This window comes from Ovis aries, chromosome 2 (assembly GCF_016772045.2).
Source record: "Ovis aries strain OAR_USU_Benz2616 breed Rambouillet chromosome 2, ARS-UI_Ramb_v3.0, whole genome shotgun sequence".
Classification (NCBI taxonomy): domain Eukaryota; kingdom Metazoa; phylum Chordata; class Mammalia; order Artiodactyla; family Bovidae; genus Ovis; species Ovis aries.
In genome coordinates this window covers 236,483,123-236,504,554 of record NC_056055.1, presented here as the reverse complement: position 1 = coordinate 236,504,554, position 21,432 = coordinate 236,483,123, and positions in this window count along the sequence as shown.

The window sequence follows — 21,432 nt, the reverse complement described above, 5'->3', positions numbered from 1 at the left end:
ACCCCATCTCCTGTCCAGAAGCACCAGGGTCCCCAAACCCTTGTCCTAAACTCGGCTCTGAATCACCCAGATCCTGGCTCTGCCACTGAGACTCTCAGGGCTGGAGAGGGTCCTTTAATAGCTGTAAGCCTCCATTTTCTCATCTGTAAAATGAGATAATAGGATCAGGATCTCAGGGCAACAGAGGGGACTCCTGGCACATTCAGGGGCTCATTCCATTCTAGTTCCCTTCCCCTGAAGCTTCAAGGGTGGATCCAAAGACCCAGCCGTGGGAGACCTCCCATTTACTCACACCCCATTCAGCAGACCTCCGGGCGCAGCTGTTCTGTGCTGGGCTCTGGGCTCGGTGACCTTGGGTGAGTCCTTTCACTTGCCTGCGCTTCCACTGATCATCTATAACGTGGAGATGAACATGGCACACGACCTGCCTCCTGGGGGGTCAGGAGAGCTAGAAATCCTGCAGGTGAAGCCTCGGCACCGTCCCCGGGACATAGGAAGAGCTCAGTGGCGACAGCTCTTTGGATATTATGGAGGAGTTTTCAAAGTCTGATTGGGGGAAGGGACAGCTAATCAAATAATTGTCACACAATGGGATCACTGCTAATACTGGGCTTAAAGGGAACAAGTAGATTGCCCAAGTGGATGGGCGCTGGGGACCGGATGCTGAGGGGACACAGGAGAAGGAGCAACTAGCCCTGCCTGGGGAAATCAGGGAAGGCTGCCCAGAGGAGGTGCTATCTGAAGCATAAGGAGGATTTCATCACAAGAATGAGGGAAGCATTCCCGGCAGGGGAACAGCAGTTGCGGAAGCTCAGAGGCTCTTGGCATAAGGAGATGTTCAATAAAGAGCTCGCTGTGTCTGGAAGTTTGAGGACAGGGATCTGGGAGGTGATGGTGAACCATGTCATTGGTCTGACTGGGGAGGGGTTTGGACTCTCTCCTGGGGCAACAGGGATACGCAGAGAGAAAACCCAATTCATCTGTGAGGAAGAGGCTCCAAATAGAGGCAGGGCCAAGAGGGATGGTGCAGGGCAGAGCAGGAGAGAGACTGAGGAGAGAGAAAACCAAGGAGAGGAAGAGGTGTTAGGGGTTGGAGAACCTACTCAGACTCTAAGCCCCTAAGACCTCTGCCAGGAAGGAGAGGCTGAAGCAAGGTGAGGGGACAGGGGGAAACCACCTCCCCTGTCAGCCAGGGCCAACATTGCATCACTCACTCCAATAATTGGATTTCTGAGAAATTGCTCTCCTCCCCCACACCCTGGGCAGCCAGGCAGCTCCATTAAAGCAGCTGTCAATCAGCCCAGGTACTGAGCAAAGAAGGGGCTGACACTGATCCCGGGGACTCTCAGAATGGCCTTGGGAGGGCTGGTGCTCAGGGCCGATCATACAGGGAGGTGGGTGGGGACACGGTTAGGGGCGAGGAGGCTAGAGCTGGCAGTCTGCTGCTTCCAAACTCAGCCTTTCATGGCTGTGTGACCTTGGGCCACTCCCTTAGCCTCTCTGTGCCTCAGATGGGAGGCACATAGGGTCTACTCAAGACAGAGGGGGTGTTCTGAGGAATTCTAAATAAAACCCATCAAGTGCTGGCCACACGGCGATCTCTGGGTGAGGGCTGGGAGCTACTGTTGGTGAGGAGAGGTCGTCTAATGCCCCCAACGATCTCAAGCCGCAGCTTTCAAAGGCTCCCAAGGTAAAATCCAAGCTTCTTGGGTGTCCCCTGTTTCCTCCCCAGGCTGCCCCTGCTCCTCCCACGCTGAACCCCTACCCTCTGTCTGTGCTGGTACTTCTGCCAGGATACTCTCACCTCATCCCCTTGTCTCTCTGATGAAAGTGTGAGTCACTCAGTCGTGTCCAGCTCTTGTGACCCCATGCACTGTAGGCCGCCAGGCTCCTCTGTCTGTGGAATTCTCTGGACATGAATACTAGAGTGGGTTGCCATTCCCTTCACCAGGGGATCTTCCCCACCCAGGTATCGAACCCCAGTCTCTCTCATTACAGGCAGATTCTTTACCGTCTGAGCCACCAGAAAGACTCCTCTTGTTTCCACAGTGGGCCTCTGCTGAGAGGTGCTGTTCTCTGGTTTGGGCCATCTCTCCTGCCCCTTCATGCCAGGCCATCAGGGGTGGCTCTCTCCTCTGGGCTCCCCCTTAGAGCACCGGCTAACCTCTGTCATTTATGGTTTACAGTCTGCTCCCTTACAATACTGGGGACCCCCGAGAGTGAGGTTGTTGTTGTTCAGTTGCTCAGTCGTGTCTGACTCTTTGCCACCCTATGGACTGCAGCACGCCAGGCTTCCCTGTCCTTCACTATTTCCTGGAGCTTGCTCAAACTCATGTCCATTGAGTCAATGATGCCATCCAACCATTTCATCCTCTGTCATCCCCTCCTCCTCCTGCCTTCAATCTTTCCCAGCATCAGGGTCTTTTCCAACGAGCCAGTTCTTCGCATCAGGTAGCCAAAGTATTGGAGCTTCAGCCTCAGCATCAGTCCTTCCAATGAGTATCCAAGACTAATTTCCTTTAGGATTGACTGGCTTGATCTCCTTGCAGTCCAAAGGACTCTCAAGAGTCTTCTCCAACACCACAGTTCAAAAGCATCAATTCTTCAGTGCTCAGCCTTCTTTATGGTCCATACATGAGACGGGGGACTGTGTCCAAATGCCAAAACCCAACACACCGTGGGCTTCAGCTAACGGTGGGTGAGTGAACGAGTATACAAGCACCAGCGAGCCCCAACGTAAGCTACCTCCTCTGAGACGGGCTCTGTGCCAGGTGCCTGGCATGGGGCACCTCACTTGATGCTCACAAGTGCCTCATGAAGCAGGGAGCACTGTGACACCCACCTCACAAGGTGAGGAAACCAAAGCTCAAGGCTGAAGGACTGTCCAAGGCCACCCAGGCAAGAAGGGGTAGAACAGAGATGAGAACTCGAGTCTGCCACACCCCACCTCACTCCAGAAGTCAGCCCCGGGCTCTCTTCCACTTCCTAAACCCCTCCTGCTCTGGAGCAGATAAAACACAGAGACAGGCTTTACCTCCTCTGCAGGGAGAAGCCACGGAGGACTAGAGACTCCCTTCCAACCCTGGCCGCCCGCTCTCCTGGCGGTGGGACCCCAAGCAGGGCGCGAGCAGGGAGCTGAGGGAGGGGGGAGAACAGGTGCGGCTCACAGAGGAGGCAGCGCCAGCTGGGAGCTGGTGTGTTATTACTGATCTGTGTCATAGTTGGCTCAGATGAACCTTCCTCCCATTTCACAGATGAAGAAACTGAGTTTCCAAATGCTGGACTGACTTGCCGAACTCTCAGATGTAGTAAATGACAGAACAGAGGTTCCAACCTCTGCTTTCAGGACCAGACCTAGAACCTTATCCCAAATCACTTCCCAAACAGTTCTCACCCCTCAGTAACCTAAATGTGTCAAGGGACCAGGGCAAGTGACAAGAGGCGGCATTTACTGGGCGCGTACGTTATGCCTGTCCTAAGCCCTGTACTTGTATTATTAGCTCATGTAATCTCAACCACCCTAATGTGGGTCTTATGATTATCCCCAGTTTACAGATGGAAAACTGAGGCACAGATGGCTTGAGCCACCCCCAGAGGTCACAATGCCACTAAGAGGCTGGAACAGGAATTAGAAGGCAGGCATCCTGACCCCAGGTCCAGCCGCAGGCTGGGTGAGAGATCGGGTAAAGACGAGGTTATATAGAGGTCCATCATCCAGAGCCAGGAGTCAGGGCTGGAGGGCGCAGACACGGAATCCAAACGTGAGGACCTCCCCTGGAACCTCGCCCTCTGCTTGCCTGTGGGTCGGGGGATTCGGAAATGGGAGGGGCAGAGGGCACCCTGACCCGGTCAAGGTTAAGCTGTGCCTGGCTGGTCCCAGGGGCCTGGGAAGCCACACGGCGGCCCGCTTCATTAGCGACTTGGCCGCCGGCCCGCTGCGCTGGAGCGCGAGGTGGGGCTCAGAGGCCGGTCCTTCCTGGGCCTGGATGCTCCTCCCAGCTCCAGTATCCTCCCCAGAGACTGGTCCCCATCCATCCCCTCCCTCACCCACCTCCGCGCGCGCAGCCGGGCTCCGCGCCAGGCCAAGAGGAAGCCCGGCCGAGCTGCTCAGCTAACACAGTTACCACCGCGCGGAGAATGCCCTTCAATCGGGAGATTAATGAAAATAAAGACTCACGCTTGTGCCAGGCTTCCAGTCCTCCCTGCTGAGAATGCTTTGCATATATCCTCTCCTGCGACCTTCCCTCACAGCATTCAGAGGAAGAGCCACTCTCAGCTCCACTTGACTGTCGAGGAAACTGAGGTCCAAGGGCATGCGCTACTAAATGGTGAACACCCATTTCCTGGAAGTTTCCAGAATAAGGAGAGCAGCTGTCATTTACTGAGCACCGGCCTCACTAGAAACCTCACTGTTCTTGCTGGATATCAAAGAAAATGCATGAGCTATCCTGGTTTTTCACCTGCTAAATTAGCAAAGTAGATACAACCAGGGTGTTACCACAAAATCTTCTCAGGAGAGAGTGGGGATGGGGTAGAGCTGGGTTTTTAATTTAGAGCTAAAGTTGGTACCAAAGCCACATTTTTGCACCCAGACCACATGCCTCTCTGTGCTGAGACCTGTACAAGAGGCCTTGGGAGCTCCAGCAGAGAGCTATCAAGAGAGGCTCCCTAGAAGAAGGGATATTTGGATTGGGTCTTGAAAGATGAGTAGGAGTTCACAAGAGGGCAGCATGCTGCAAAGGTCAGAATTCCCAAAGACAAGTCCTGACTTTCCCTCTTAACTGCTGAGTGATTTTCACAAAATTTGTTCACCTCTCTGAGCCTCAGTTTCTTCATCTGCAAAATGGGAATAATAGTCATCAGGTTGTCTGGATTGAGTGAGATCACGGAAGTATAAGTACTTGGTCAGCCATCACTAGAGGAGTGGGAGGGTACGCTGGCGTGCTGACCACCCACTGTTGTGTATGCTGCCCTTCATGGAAGTGATTCCTTTCTGCTCATGAAAAGGAAAGAGCTGAATGATATCCCTGTTCTACCAGTGAGGAAACTGAAGCTCCCTGAGGTTAAAGAAATGGCCCGAGTAAATGGAACAGTGAGTGAAGGAGCCAAGAGCTGAGCCAAGAGTCAACACCCACAGAGAGCGCCACCGTTTCACTGTCAGCCCTCGCTGCTGCCTTGCCTTCCCTGGATCCACCCACCACAATGAACCCTTTTCTCTTTGTTTCACACTGAAGCAGATTTCAGATTGGCGTCCTTAAAACATTCAACTGCACATCTTTGGTAACAAACCCTTGCCACGGTTGACATTATTCCCTCAAGTAAGATGATTGGTTCCAAACGTAGGAACATTACTGTGACTTTTGATGACCATTTTCAAAATGTTTTCCAAAGGGTTCCCGTTCTGCATTCCCACCTGCAGCACATAAGAGGCAGGTTGTCACTGGATTCTCACCACTTTGGTTTTCAATCTCCCAAACGTCCAAGATGAAGTACGGTGTCACATAGATGTGTTGGCATTATTATTATTACTTCCAATGATGCTGAGTGTTTTTCCGGGCTGGAAATGTAACAGGATGTGTGTCAGAAGTCACGGGCGTGGGGAGGGACAGGAGTCAGGTGTGAAGGCGCCCAGAGCGGAGGATGTGCACTTCTGGCTGAATGGTGAACGGAGTGCCTGGCCAGGGTGAGCAGGATTTCTGGAGCCTGGGAACAGGCTTTGGCGCTTGCTCATTCCTCTTTCCGGACAACTCTTTCCTGGCTCCTCACCAGCTGAGCTCTCAGCTCCTACGTCAGCTCCTCAGAGAGGTCCCCCTGACCTTCTCCATCTTAAGACACCCCCTTCCAGTGTCTCTCTGATTTATCCTCTTCACAGCCCTCAGCACACCTGAAATGCTTATTCGTTCATTTGCTGGCCTGTTTTCTGCCTCTGTCTCTGGAATGTGAGCCCCTTGAGAACAGAGCTGATGCTTCTTCCCCCAGTGCCTGTGTCTCCGGCCTGGTGCGATGCTTTTAATGAGTTAATCCAGTGTTTCCCTTTGTGGACCATCTTGCCATCCAGCAGCGCTCTTCCTGTCGGCATCCCTTTGCCCAGAAATGAGCCGCCTCTTACCTTGCATTCCCCAGCCCCCATCTGCCCCAGCACCACTTACACGAGGCACGGTGTACAAGCTGACTTCCCTGAGGTTCCTACACCATGTTGCTCAGGCTCTTTCCTTCCTCTGACCCCACTTCCTGGGTGCCAGGGCTCCCCTTCCTTAGGACTGCACCTCAGAATTCCACCTCCCTCCCTGTGTCAGACAGAACCAGTCCACTCTCCTCTCGGACCAGCCTCTGGAGACCCAATAGCATCCCTGCCCCTAGAAGGACCACCCAGCCCAGGTTCCCTGCAGAGCAGCAGGTCAGGAAAGCAGGCGGAGACATCGGTATCCACTGTGCCCTTCCCCTCCTCCATCACGCTCAGTACAGTGAGGGAAGTTCTCTAGAGTCTTAACTCCCCACGACCACACTCAGCATCAAAACCAGAACCAAAGATGATCTAGACTGTATGGGTTTTAATAACACTTTTCTCCCCCTGTGTTCTCAAACCGTATCAGTCTATTATTGTTGTGCAATCGCTAGGTCCTGTCCAACTCTTTGTGACCCCATGAACTGCAGCACACCAGGCCTCCCTGTCCCTCACCATCTCCCGGAGTTTGCCCAAGTTCATGTCCATTGAATCTGTCTACTATAACCTTCACATAATAGCATTTCTCCTTTGGAGTCGCCAAAGAGCCTCCTGTGTGTGCAGGAGCTATCTCCCTGATTCCACATGGCAGGTACCATCTTCCTTCTTGCCAGTTTCCCTGTGGGCAATGGTCCAGTGACCCACTGGAATGCCAGAAGCCACCGTGGCGGCTCTGTTGCCAAACTCCAAGGAGATCCACCAGCCAGTACTTCTTGGCCGAGCCTGAATTAGGAAGACAGCATCAGAGGACCTAGGGAGAGGGGTTCTGTGGGGTTCAAATCAGTTTCCATGGTCAGAGGGAGAAAAGACTGTTACCTTTAGGAAACAGGTTGACCTGAATGAGTGGTTTTAACTGCAAGGCAAAGCGGAGTGATTTGGTGCTAATGAGTATTGATTAAAGGGAGGAAGCGGGTTAATTGAGTGAGTTGGAAAGTTGGTTGCTAAGGTAACATCTCACTTGGAATAAAATCATCACAGTGAGTGCAAACTGTGTCTGGAAAAGGACCAGAGGTGCAGCTGAATCTTCCCTGTTTTTGGACTGAGAATATGAGCATCGAAGCATTGGGAGGTACTAGAAAAGGAAATTTTAACAAAGGCTGATTCCTTTCTACAAAGAAGACGTGCAAGTGAGCTGAGGACAGATCCCCTCTCTTCTGTGGATTGCTTTGTCCACAGAATGCAGGAGAGAAACCCAGGGCCCTTCTGTGGCAAGTGGGCAGGATGTCAGCTTTCCAGTGGAAACAGTGGAAGTGACAGAAGGGAACTGTTTCCCTGAGGTTTAAAAGAAAAGTTAAGTTTCTTTGCCTAGAAGTTGATCATAGTTGAGCTTAGGAAAGAGGTGACAGTTTGTGCCTAAGGTTTATATTTCTTTACATTTTGCTCTATATTTGATCCTATTAAATGCTAAAAATAAGCCACTGGAAAGATCAGAGCAAACCTGTCCCAGTCTAGCAAATATTTAATCCCTTGAGGCATGTGTTTTGTTTACTAACTTTCTTCTTTACGTGTTATTTTCATATCGTTAGCTTTCCTTCACCCTGATCTCAATTGTTTTTACCCTATTACATGCACCACTTCAAATTCTTTTTGAAATGAGTCTAAAGAAATACAGTCTGTCATTCCTATGAGATGTTGTAGCGATAACATGTGCATTTTGAATAGAAAAGCCAAAGAAACTGAATCTCAAGTGTTACATCCCACTTCTTAGTTATCTCCACCTAGAAAAGGCTTTCCTGATACACCTATTACAGGCTCTCATGATGGCAATGAACAGAACCCCAGAGTTAATATCTAAAAAGGGATGATAGACTTCCATTTGCAACTAGCAAGGGAATGAAATTGTCACAGCCTATCAAAATGAGGGAAATGATTAATTTTTTAATGGGTGGTGTCTGGCTGTAGCCTCTGAGGAAAGGTGAACCAAAACATAGCTGGGATAAATCTGTGTGAACTGACATGGGTGAGGTGCGATTTAATTATGACCATCAAAATCTTGCAGGATTATCACACTCTAGACTCTGAGCACCTGTCCTCCTTTCCTCTAAGGACAGAGCAAAAGGCAGGAGGGTGATCTCCTTATGGAAGAATTCTCAACGCATACACAAGACTTGAAATAACTTTAATTGCTTTCATTGTCACACCCCCACAGTTATCACCTTGGTGATAAAAATTTCAGCTATGTCTCCATGCACACACGCAGAAGGTGTATCTTTTTCTAACAAATTAGAATTGTACCTTTTTGGACCTTCCTTTATAACGCATATTAGTATCTCCTAAATATCTGTACCAATGAGTCATAATTTACATCATTCTAAAGGCTACATAGAAATCCATTCCATGAATGGAACATCATTTATTTATTGAGTCACCTGTTTTTGTGCATATAAGGTTCAGTTCAGTTCAGTTCAGTCACTCAGTCGTTTCCAACTGTTTGTGACCCCATGAACCACAGCACACCAGGCCTCGCTGTCCATCACCAACTCCCGGGGTCCACCCAAACCCATGTTTATTGAGTCAGTGATGCCATCCAACCATCTCATCCTCTGTCATCCCCTTCTCCTCCTGCCCTCAGTCTTTCTCAGCATATAAGGTAGAGGGTTGCTTTTCGTTTGGGGGGTTTTGTTTTGTTTTGTTTTGCTGTTATAAACAACACTTCAAAAATCATCCTTGTAATTAAATCACTGACGCCTCCATGAGTTTCTCCTTTGAATACATTTTAAGAAGTGAAATTTCTGGGTCAATTTGTCTGCAAATTATAATGCTTCTCCTAGGTATTTCCAAATTGCAGAAAGTGTTAAAAATTCAGTTTACATCTGGCAACCATGTCTTTAAAGAGATAATTATTTAAGTAATTATGGAGGAAAATCAGAAAATAATATGACCAGAAGTGTGAAAATCAGAGTCACTCATCGTCTTACCATCCAAACACAACGCCTGCTGCTGTCTTGGAATCCGCCGCCTCTCTCTGTCTCTCTGTCTCTCCTGCATCGCTGCCTCTGTCTCTCTCCCTCTCCCACTCCCAAGTCTACCTACCTGCCTATCTCTTGCTCGCTCGCTCTCTGTCCCTCTGTCTCGCTGTCTCCGGGGTCTCGCTGTCTCACTCTTTCCTGTGTCTCGTTCTGTCTCTGTCTCCCTCTTTCTCAGCAAAACCAGGGTCTCCTCTCGCACGGAGCTCTGTGATCTGGGCAGCAATAATAATTCCCCACCTTGGGCAGAACCTGCGAGCTGGCCCAGCACTTTCACATGTTATTATCGCCCTTTGCCAGGTGAGACCCTGAGGCTCAGGGCAGTCCTTCCTTGCCCAAGTCCCACAGCTCCTGAGTGTCTCCAAGTCAGGATTTTTAAGGCTCCACACTGTCCCAGCCATTTCCCGAGTCCACACGTGTGTGAGGCAGCTAAACCCAACCCTCACCCAGCCCAGAGTGTTGCCAGGAAACCACAGGGACAGGGCCTGGGAGGAGGCTGCAGGGACTGGCCGGTGCTTTTCCCTCCACCTCTGGGCCTGCATCTCCGAGTCCATTTCCTCCACTTTGCACTTCCTCCAGTCCACCGTCCCCCTTCCTCTCCCCCCTGGGCACCAGGCAAACTCCAGCATCAGGTCCCAGCCTCCAGGCTGCCTCTCCAGGAACCCTCCCCCTCCCCACACACCAGTCCAGTTTGGCCGCCTCTCCCTGGGCCTCTCATAGGACCCTCTTCTCCCGCTAGCCTCAGACACGTGCTCTGATGGCCAGTTTCCCTGCCGTCCAAGGCTGAGCTCCCCTGGACTCAGGGCAGGTGCTGGACCCACCATCCACTCTCTGGGGCCCGACACAGGACACACACCAGGAAAGGTCTGTTGAAGGAATGCACAGACCTGCCGGGTCCTGGCCACATGGGCCTCCCCTTTCTGCCCTCCCCCCTCCTCCCCCTCTCTTCTCCCCTCCTTTCTCTCATCTCCTCTGGTCCTCTCCCCCCATCTCCAGCTACACTTTCTCTTCCTTCGATCTCATCGAGCCCTGTGGCTTGAAATACCACATCTACACTCTCAGCTCCCAAATCCCTCTTCCCTTGAACTCCAGACCCGGTATCTCCACTCACGTGACCCCCCAGGCTTCTCAAACACAAACATCCTAAAACAAGCTCTGGGCTTTCTCCGCACAAAGCCAGCTGTCCGGCACATCCTGGGTCTGTGCTGTCTCAGGTAGCAACATCACCCAATCACTCAGTCGCTCAAAACAGAAATTAGGAGTCATCCCTCATTCCTTCCTGTTCCTCATGCCCTGCTTCCAGCCCATCAGCAGGTTCTGTCCACTCTGCTTGCAAACTCCATCCCACTCAGAAGCCTCCCTCCCTCCCCATCGCCAGCCTCGCAGCCTGGGTACCACCATCTTCCTCCTGGACGACTGTGATGTCCTTTCTCCTGGCCTCCTTTCCTACCCCTCTCCTACTGCTCCCCACGTGGCAGCCAGAGGGAGCTGCTCCTGACAGAAATCAGGTCAACTCTCCTCTTAGAACCCGTGGATTCCACTGCCCTTAGAATAAAACACATTTCACATCCCAGCCTGAGAGGCTCTGCACGATCTGGCCCCCTGCCTGTTTCTCCAGTTCATCCTGGGCCTCCCTCCCCCTTGCTCACCACCTCCAAGCCCCTCTGACCCCATCCAGTCTTGAGGACACAGCAAACCCATTCTCACCTCCAGGCCTTTGTCCATGCTGTGCCCCTTACTGGGGTCTCCAGTCCCTCTCCTGGCTAACTCTTCCCACCATTCAGAACTCTTCTCCTCACATGTTACCTGTGCAGAGAAATCACCCCTGACAACATCACTGTCTCTGAAGAATATTCATTTAGAACTCCCCTGGCGGCCCATTGGTTAAGACTCTGCACTTCCAGTGCGGGGGTACGAGTTTGATCCCTGGTCTGGGAACTCAAGATCCCACACGCCATGCAGTGAGACCAAACAATGAGATTGTTAAAAAAGAATATTCTCTTTTTCCTCTATCTCAACACACTACTTAACACAATGCGTATTATACTTGTTTCCCTTGTTTTCCATCTCTCCAGTAGATGCTCCGCAGGGCAGACACTGGGTCATCACATAGCACGTGCTCAATAAAAATTAACTGACCAAATAATAAAGTGATTAAGAGTGCACTCTGCCAAGTGACACCTGCATGACCTTGGACAGGATCCTGCACCCTCTTTTGCTCAATGTCTTCAGGCATAAATTGGAAAGAAGAGTCCTGCCTCATAGAGTTGTCACAGGGAGTAAATGAGATGAGGTTAAGTGCAGTTCTTCACACAATAAATGCATTAAAAGCACAGTAAATAAATAAGTGCTCAAGAGATACAAGTAGTTTTCAACACATGTGTTGGATGAATAAGCAGCCCTATGAAGCACGTGTGCAGAGACATGGAATCCAAGGCTCAGAAAGAGGGAACAACTGGTTCAAGGTCACATAGCTGACGAGTGTGGCGGCAGGTCCCCTCCCAGGTCCGTCAGCGGCAAGTGAGCCAGCAGTGTGTCGATTCTCAGGGCGTATGTGGGGCCATGGTGTAGACGGTGGTTGAATAGACCTGGAACTCAGAGACCAGCAGGACCCGGGGAGAAACGGAATAAAGGAAAGACAGCCCTGGGAGAGGAAGAGCGGGGTCAGAACGGGAGGGACACCAAGGGTGTGATCACATAAAGACTCATCCCCAATTTACCTAAAGATAAGGGAATGTGGATCTCCATGTCCTGAGATTGGTGTGGGAGCCTGGAGCCATCAGCAGACCCTGCCTGCTGGAATTGCGTCCTCTCTGACCCTAGGGACTCTCCTAACCCTGCCAAGGTGGAGGGGCAGGGACTCAGGGGACAGAATGACTGCCCTCACCAGGCAGCCCCTCAGGATGCTGAGGTGCTGAGGCCAGGGGAGACAACGCATCAGCAGGTGGGCTGGGGTCCAGGCCCATCCTGGAAAAGGCCAGCTACGAGTTTCCATGGAGCCCGTCGCCATGGTAACCAAACCTCAGCGGCAGGACTCCAGCAGAGCCAGGAAAGACAAGCTCCTTTCTTGTCCATATCCCAGGAGCCTAAGGAGGAGGTGCGGAGGGAAGTGGGGACAATCAGGCTTTCTGAGCCAGGGTGGAGGTGGGGGCGGGGAGAAGTGGAGGTTGTCTTCCTGCTCAACGGGTCAGCCATAAACCACAGGAGCGTGGCACCCTATTTCACGCCTCCGTGCCTTTGCTTACTATTCCGTCCCCTGGAATAATAAGCCCTCCCCCCACCTCTGTCTTCCCCGAGTGCTCCCTGCTGTCATCCGTGCCTGACTTTTTACCTGCTGACCCTTTCAGGCAGAATCGGCCCTTCCCACCTCTGGCCACTCAAAGTCCTTCTTTCTCATACGTTCCTAGTATGCCTGGCTCCCTCGAGAGCTTGGGGAGGGTGAGTGGTGGTTCAGAGCACGGGCTCGGAAGTCACAGAGACCTGAGTTCGAATCCCAGTTCCGCCATTAACAGGTGGGGTGACTCGTGGTAAACCAGGTACCCCTCCAAGCCTCAACTTTCTCACTTGCCACTTTCCAGGTAGGTGATCTCGGGCGAGCTTCCAAACCACTCTGAGTCTCGGTGTCTCCTGCGAGAGGAGGTGACCCCAAAGCCTGGGCACAGTCAGCATGGCAGTTCTCACTCTGCCTCTCCCTCCTCTTGCAGGGGGACTTCCAGCTCCCACCAGACCTGGCTTTTCCCCCAGCCTCACGCCCGGACTCCCACCCCTGTATTGACCCCCTCTTCTGCCAGGACTGGAGCCTGGCCTTGTCCATCTCTTGTAGGGCAGGGTCTTTGAGGCACCAAGTGTCCCTGGCACTCAGCACAGTGCTGACATTTCCAGTCCAACGCCTGTGAGTGAGCCTTGTGATGGAAGACAGATCCCCTAGGGCATGCTGACAGCAGAGTCAGCCTTTGGGCTTCGTGTGTGTGTGTGTGTGTGTGTGTGTGTGTGTGTGTGTGTTTGAATGGCTGGTAGCAGATGTTCTAATATACACTCAGACACACACGTGTACCTATGTTCTCACAAATCCTCATACACTCTCCACACAAACTTGGCAAAGGAAGGACAAGGGCATCCCTGGTCACATTGGTCTGTATCCCAGAGGCCACTCCATGACCCTATTTCTCCCCAGACTTCCCCCTATGGAGCCCAGACCCCAAGGCTCTTTGCTTTTACAGAGCAGGTGAGGAGTGAAGCGGTGATCCCGCCCAGTCTTGTGAATCTGTGACTCAGGCTGTGGAAGTAACTCAGATCGGTAGCCCAGTGGTGGGTCTACCTGGACACTGTTCTCTAGCTCTGAAAGCAACCAGATCCCTGGGATCATGCAGACAGCACTCCTGCCTCCACCCTTGCTGCCGTGGGGCCAGCGAGGGACAGTCTCACTGTCCCCCATCCTGCTGCCATTTCCCTTTGAGCTTCTTGGGTGAGGCTTGAATCTCCAGTCCTCAGCCCTTCTGTTCCATCCTGGGCCTCTGAGTCCACCAGGCTAGGCCACACCCTCTGCCTCTCTGGAGTCCCTCCACATCCATCTTGAGAAGCAGGCAAGGAGGTGATTACATCCCTCAAGCCACAAAGCCGCTAAACATTTGCTGACACTGAGGGAGCCCTTCCTCTGTCCCTGAGCACTTCACCTGTATTAACCTTCGATCCTCACGCGAACTCTATAAGGGAGGAGTTACAGAGTTCCCATTGTATAGATGGGAACATTGAGGCACAGAGCAGATAAGAAACATAGCTAGGAGGGCATCCCCGGCAGAATTTAAATTCGATTTGGGTGCAGAGCCCGAACTCTTGAGCATTTGCTACATCGTGTCTCCTCAGCCACACTGCACTGATCCCTGGGGTGGGAGGGGGCTCCAAAGTGAGAGCCCAATCCCCCTCCCAGAGGACTGTGAGATCCATGCAAGTCACAGTCAGATGGAGAGTGGAATGCCAGCTCCATCCATTCATTCAACATGTTTACTTAGCCCCTGACATGTGTGAGCCCTGCACGAGGCTCTTAGCTGCTCTGAAAAGCGCAAACAAACATCCTTGGTTGCACGGAGCAGTCATTTTAGTGGGGGAGACCCAATACACAAGGTAAATAAATAGTGTGTTCAGAGGCAGGGCTAAAGGGAAAAATAAAGCAGGGAAAGGGAATGATGAAGGGCTGAGGGGTGCGGGAGGCATTCTGATTCTGAAAAGCCAAGGTGATGCTTGTGTTAAGACCAGAAGTGAGGAAAGCCGGCACTACTCACGTGCATCTGGGGCAAGGACATTTCAGCTTGCAGGAATGGCGGGTGCAAGAGCCTGGAGGCAGGAGCACGGCTGGGCAGCCCAGGGTCAGCACGGCCAGTGTGACTGGAGTAAACTGAGAGGAAGGGGAAGTTGGAGTAGGTTTGGATGAGACTAGAGGGGCATTCCGACCACGTGGGAAATCAAGAGGAACCTGGCTTTTGCTCAGGTGAGACGAGAAGCCAGAGCAGTGAGGTGACTTGACAGAGCCGCCTGGAGGAGGGATCTTTAGAACCTACAGCCAAGTGGGCTTTCAAACACCCAACCCAGATGTAACCCAGGGTCACTGGCAGCACAAAGCCAGCCCACCATGGCCACGTGGTATCAGAGAACCAAGCAGAACATAGACCCTCTGTAGGCCCAGAGGGAGCAGGGCTGCGCTCAGCATCTTTCCCCAGGCAACCTGTTATCAACCACAGGGGTCAGGGAGGGGCAGAGAAAGACAGGGCATCACTCTGACGCCCCTCTGCATCCCTCCTCCCCATCACAAGCAGTTTGCTTATAAAACGGCAGGAAATGAGTCTGGCCCAGGTGTCCCATGGTGGAGAACCCGGCCCAGGAGGGAAGGCCCTGATTATTCCTGTTCCCCACCAGCCATGAGCTCCCTCTGACAGAAAGAATAACCCTCAGGTCTGCAGAGAAATGTACATTCTGTCATGGGCTTCCCATTTGAAAGAGGGGAAAACTGAGGCAAAGAGAGAGGAAGGGATTGCCGGCAGCCTCAGAGACAAGTGACAGAGCTGAGATTTGAACCCAGGTCAGCCTCACTCCACCCCTCAGTGGCCCTTCCATTCCATACGCCCCCGCTGGTAGCTGGGTTACCATTTAGGGTTAGCATTTCAGCCAAGCCAGCACCACTGTCTATATTTGGAAGTTGTGTATGAAAACTTAGGACATGGAACACTTTTAGTATTAAAAATAGCAAAGCATGTGTATTTTACTGAATAAAAAATGTAAATAAAACAATAACAACAAACAGTAAGCGTAAAATGGTACCCTATTATCCATACTTGCCAATAAGCATGTGACCCATAGCGGTGGCAGCTGATATTTGCAAGCACTGACTATATGCTAGGACCATGCCAGGCACTCTACGGGTTCCAGCTCCCAGGAGAACATCACCCTCGCATTCCAGCCTTTGAATGTGCAGTGCTCAGCTATTTCTTGGGATAATTTTGAGGACCAGTGATCTCAAAGATCTTTGCCTTCACTGTGCCCTACGACTGGGTCTGGAACAGGCCCTTTCCTAGCTAGGTTAACACTTGGGAAAACCCTGCCTTGGGGGGTCCTCATGCCGTCCCTTAACTCACTGTGAGGCCCTGGATGCAATTTCCTGGGGCCTCAAGTTCCTCATCGAGAAGGTGAAGGAGAGGTTATTGGTATCGGGTGGCTATGAAGTCTAAACATGAGAACCTATATAAAGCCACTGGGTGCTGAGCTGTGCTCAGTCGCTCAGTCATGTCTGATGCTTTGTGACCCCATCAACTGTAGCCTGCCATGCTCCTCTATCCATGCAATTTTCCAGGCAGGAATCCTGGAGAGGATTGCCATTTCCTACTCTAGGGGATCTACCTGGCCCAGGGACTGAACCTGTGTCTCCTGCATCTCCTGAATTGGCAAGTGAATTTTTTACAACTGAGCCACCTGCGGAGCCCCTGGGAGGCCTTCCCTAACAAAGCATATGGGAGGCCATAACAAAGGGTAGAGTGGTTACCAGTGGGTGGGAATTGGTCCCTATTCCTGCCAGACTGGGAATAACAGACTGCTGCTTACAGCAGTGGCTTTCAAAATAATATGCTGCCTCTCCATCATGAGGTTTTACCTCTCCAGTAGAGCTGGGGTGGGACCTGAGAATCTACCTGCTAACAAGCTCCCAAGTGATGTTGGTGCTGCTGGTTCAGGGTCCAGATTTTGAGGACCACTGCTCTGGCTCTGACTTGGGCTGCTCATTGCCACTGACCTGGGAGGGCCCTTAGGCCTTGGATGCCCCACCCAAGATTCTGATGTAATTGCTCACAGGTATAGCATTGGGAGTTTTGAAGCCCCTTCTACTACCCAAATGACTCTAAAATGCAGTCAAAATTGAGAACCACTGCCCAGGAGCAGAGGAAGGAGCCAAAGAGATGCTGAGTGAGCCACCTGCCATTCCCACCCAACTGCTAAAAGGGATCAGCCTTAGGGATGCAGAAGGGAGCTACATCATTGCTAACAGTAATTTAAAAAAACTAACGTTTCTGGGCACTCTCACATGCCATGTTGTTGTTGTTTAGTCGTTAAGTTTTATCCAATTTTTTGTGACCCTCATGGACTGCAGCCTATAGGCTCCTCTGTCCATAGGATTTCCCAGGCAAGAATACTGGCATGGGCTGCCATTTCCTTCTCCAGAAGATCTTCCCAGTTCAGGGGTTGAACTCACATGTCCTGCATCGGCAGGCAGGTTCTTTACCACTGAGCCACCAGGGAAGCCCCACACATACCAGGCACTATCCTAAATACTTCACATCTAATAATTCATTTAATCCCCATAGCAACCCCATGAGTGGGGTAATAGCATTATTTGGAATTTACATTTCTGTCTAACTGATACAAAGTAAGTTGGGTCACTTGTTGAGGGTCAAACAGCCAGAAAGTGATGGAGAGGGATTTGAAATTCTCAGGCTCCTCACTCCTAACACTGGGCCACAGAGAATTAATTTTTGTGAAGGCTTCCCTGGTGGTTCAGTGGATAAAGGGTCTGCCTACAATGCGGGAGACCCAGGTTCGATCCCTGGGTCGGGAAGATCCCCTGGAGAAGGAAATGGCAACCCACTCCAGTACTCTTGCCTGGAAAATCCCATGGACTGAGAAGCCTGGTAGGCTACAGTCCATGGGGTCGCAAAGAGTCGGACACGACTTAGCGACTTTCCTTTCCTAGTTGGGGAGGAAACCAATTTTGCATCTTCTTTATGCCCTGGAAGACTTTCAGGGACACTGGACCAAATGTGATGTGAGGCAGACTTGTAAATATCTGGCGTTGGCTTACCTTTCCCAAAGTACATTTGCAGGCTTTCTCATAGTGCAATGGCAGCTCTCACTACCACCCTTTCCCCAACCCATACTCCAATCAAATAAATTACTTTGCAATTTAATCCAATTAAACCAACATTTATTAAGTGCCTTCCTGTGCCAGTAGCCAGGCTACAGCCTGGGGACACAGGTATGCTGAGGCTCTGAGGCCCTGAGAAGAAGCAGTGTGTCCGAGGGCGATTTCAAGGCAGAGCCAGCAACTCCATCCACTGCTCTGGCCTTGAGCTGAGCAAGGAGCAGGGAGAGGAACGTGGTGATAAGGCTCTGAAATAGTGGGCTTTCCTCCCTCGGAAACCCACAGGCCAGGGGTAAACAGGGCCTCTGAGGGCTTCAGGAGAAGAGACTCCGTTTGGCAGCTCCCCTGTTTGGCAGAACCAGGGAAGAGGTGTGAACATCCAGGCTTAGGGCAAGAAGAAGCTGCTGCTCACACCTGGATTTTAACTCAGTATAGCTCCATCGGTAAAGCCTGCAATACAGGAGACCCGGGTTCGATTCCTGGGTCAGGAAGATCCCCTGGAGAAGGAAATGGCAACCCACTCCAGTATTCCTGCCTGGAAAATCCCATGGACAAAGGAGCCTGGCGGGCTACAGTCCATGGGGTCGCAAGAGTCAAACACGTCGCAAGAGTCGGACACGACTTAGCGACTAAATCACCACTACCACCACCTTCCTACCTCTAGCTAGGTATCTTTCCTACTAAAGAAGACAATTGCTCCAGGCAACATGGAAGGGCCTACCAGGGGTCTAACTTTCCAACAAGACCCTGATCTTTTATCTCCAGGTGAGGTCATACACGCAATCTCAGGATCTTTGTCTGTTCATAATGTTAATTTGTAAATAACTATGGTAATTAACCACCATCTTTGTTGCCCTATTTTGGGCACATCTTCATCTTTTTAAAACCATATCCAGAAGCCTCAAAAAGAGAAGTAGTCCAAGCCTCTCTTCATCTCTGAGAGGCTCTGCAGACAGACTGAGGGGCAATCGCTCAGAGAGGAAGAGTGACTTGCCTAAGGTCATGCAGCAAGCCAGTGTCAGAGTCCAGACCAGAATTTAGGCCTCTTGACCCCTAGCCAGATCTCTCCAAGTTCTAAAGGTCACCCTTACCTGACAAACCTGCTCTTACGTGTCCCAGTCCTCAAGTGGCCTCAGTAGCCACCATTATGCTGGTCACCCTCGCCCAGACCTCTCCACAGACCACCCCACCTGGACATCTCACAAGCACCTCAGGCTCCATGGCTCCAACTCTACGTTAACCACCTTTCCCTTGAACTTGTTCCCCACCTGTGACCCTCTTCTCCCATCCTCAGCCACTCAAGATAGAAGCATGGGTGTTACCCTGGGCACCTCCCTCTCCATCACCCTCACAGCCTCTAAGGAGCCAGCAAGGCCCGTCCATACTGCCCGTCTTCTCCGTCTCTTGAACTGACCCAATTTTCCCATTCCCTTCACTGCCACACAAACGCCGGTCTCTTCCTTTCGCCCCTCATCTATCAGAACAACCTCTCCCCCTCCAGTTTGTGCTTTCCTTCAACAAAAGCTGGAGCGCCTACTGTGGGCTGGCGCTGTCATCTGTGCTGGGATTCAGGGACAGACGAGATCCCAGCTGCCAGTGAAACTGTAGGGAACCTAACTCTGACCACGCCTCTCCCTGACCCAGATCCCTTGCATGGCTCTCCATCAGCCCTGGGGGTCAAGTGCAAACTCCCCATCCAGGTATTCACATTCCTGGACCCTCTACCCGCCACAGAACCATCCAGGCTGATCTGCTCTTCTGCCCCACCCAAGGCAATCCAAACAAACTAGCATCCATTCTCCCAAACAAATCAGCTCAAAAGACACCTCCTCCAGGAAGCTGCCTTGCCTGAGCCCTCACACCTGTCAGAATGAATTTTCCCCTCCTCTGGAATCCCAGCAAAACCCAAGGTGTATATATATATCTGCCTCCCAGACCCCTGGAACCCAGGGGACCAAGCCAATGCTGGCACAGAGCCTGGCACCAAGAGGCACCCATAGGTTGTGTGGATTAGATGGACTAACATGTAAAATGGGAAGTAAGTAAGTGAAGTCGCTCAGTCGTGTCCGACTCTTTGCGACCCCATGGACTGTAGCCTACCAGGGTCCTCTGTCCATGGGATTTTCCAGGCAATAGTACTGGAGAGGATTACCATAGAAAAATCCAACTATCTTTTTCATTCATTCATTCCAGTGCCTACACACTTGTTTTCTGGAAGCTCCTCCAGTTGTCTAACCTAGTTGTTTAGCCTCCAGCTGTTTAACCTAAATCCCTCTGCTGTAATTACTGAAGTTTATGCCTGTTCCTTCTCTGAGTCTACCTTCTGGGCCCCTCCTTGCTCCATAGCACAGAGCGTTCAGCCTTCCCCTTGACTGGGTGACTAGTCAGCAAAGAACAAAAATCAGTGAAGTACATCAAAGAAAGGCTGGCCTGTGGCCTCACCAGCGTCTCAACACCTGGGCCAGGGCACAGAGCTTTCCAACAGTCTCGGGAAGAATGTGCCTCTGAGACCCGCGAGGCAGGCCTTGCGGTTTGAAGCAGTGAGTCACCTTCTGGCTGCAAGTCAAGGAGCTCTCACTGAGCCCTTGTTTGGAGAAGGCACCAGCCAGCAAGACCGGAGGGAGAGACGGCTGGGGAAGCAGAGATGCCAGGAGACAGGGAAATGCGCTCAGAGTCAGGGACCCCAGGGCAGAGACAGAGGGTGAAGAAGGAGCCACCCAGCCCTAAGGGAGACAGACAGAAGGACCCAGACAACCTGAGACAGGAACGACGCGCAGAGAAAGAGCAGAAATTCAGGCTCAGGAAAGGGAGAGGAAGAGTGAGCAAAGGCAGAGCCAGGCAAGGAGGAGAAGGCCTAATCGGACGACTGAAGCAGAGAGGTCCCAGGGCTCCCCGCGCGCTCTTTCCTCCCCATCTCATCTCCCACCCGCAGCCCGGCCCTGACGAGGACGAGAGCGGAGCCAATGAGCTGCAAGACCTGGGCATTACGTCACCAGAACCAGCTGCCATTGGTTGGCCCAGCCACCGGGGCTGGCTGTTGCTATGACAGCGCAGACTGGCGCTGGGCAGGATTTCTAGGCTGAGGCTCCGGGAGGGAGAGCCCAGTTTCTCAGCTCTTTCGAGCCTGTGGCGGGGCGTAGGACTCCCTCATCTCTCCCCCACTCCTCCCCTCTAAACCCGAAGGACCTAAACTCCTCCAGAGGCTCTCATTTACACACACACCCCGTTGTCGCCTGGCCTCCAGTCGGGAAATTGAGGCATGCATCCTGCAAATAGCGGTGAGCACCATCGCTGGCCAGGTGCCGCCTGGGTTCTGCAGATACAGAGATGAGCACACCTCCATCCGTCCCTTGCGGAGCCCCCAGTCTGAGCAAGCCAGTGGTTCAGCTGAAAATCACAAGATAGTGTGCTGAGGTCTAAAAGGATGATGAGCCCTCGACCTGGCAGGCTAGGAAGGCTTCCAAGGAGAAAGAGACGCCAGGGTGGCACCTGAAGGAGGAAGGGCGGGGAAGGGAATTCCAAGCAGAGGAAACAGCCTGTACAAAGACTGGGAGGCAAGAGAAAGCAAGGAACACTTGGGGTCCTACAGCAAGAAATTAGATGGTTAGGAGAGGGGGATGATTGAAAAGGAAGAGGAGTTGAGGTAAACAGAGGGCTTGCAAGGAATCTTGGACCATATTCCCAACAGGGTTTGGAGAGGAGAAAGTGAAAGTTAAGTCACTCAGTTGTGTCTGACTCTTTGCGACCCCATGGACTGTAGCCTACCAGACTCCTCCCTCCATGGGATTCTCCAGGCAAGAGTACTGGAGTGGGTTGCCATTTCCTTCTCCAGGGGATCTTCCCAA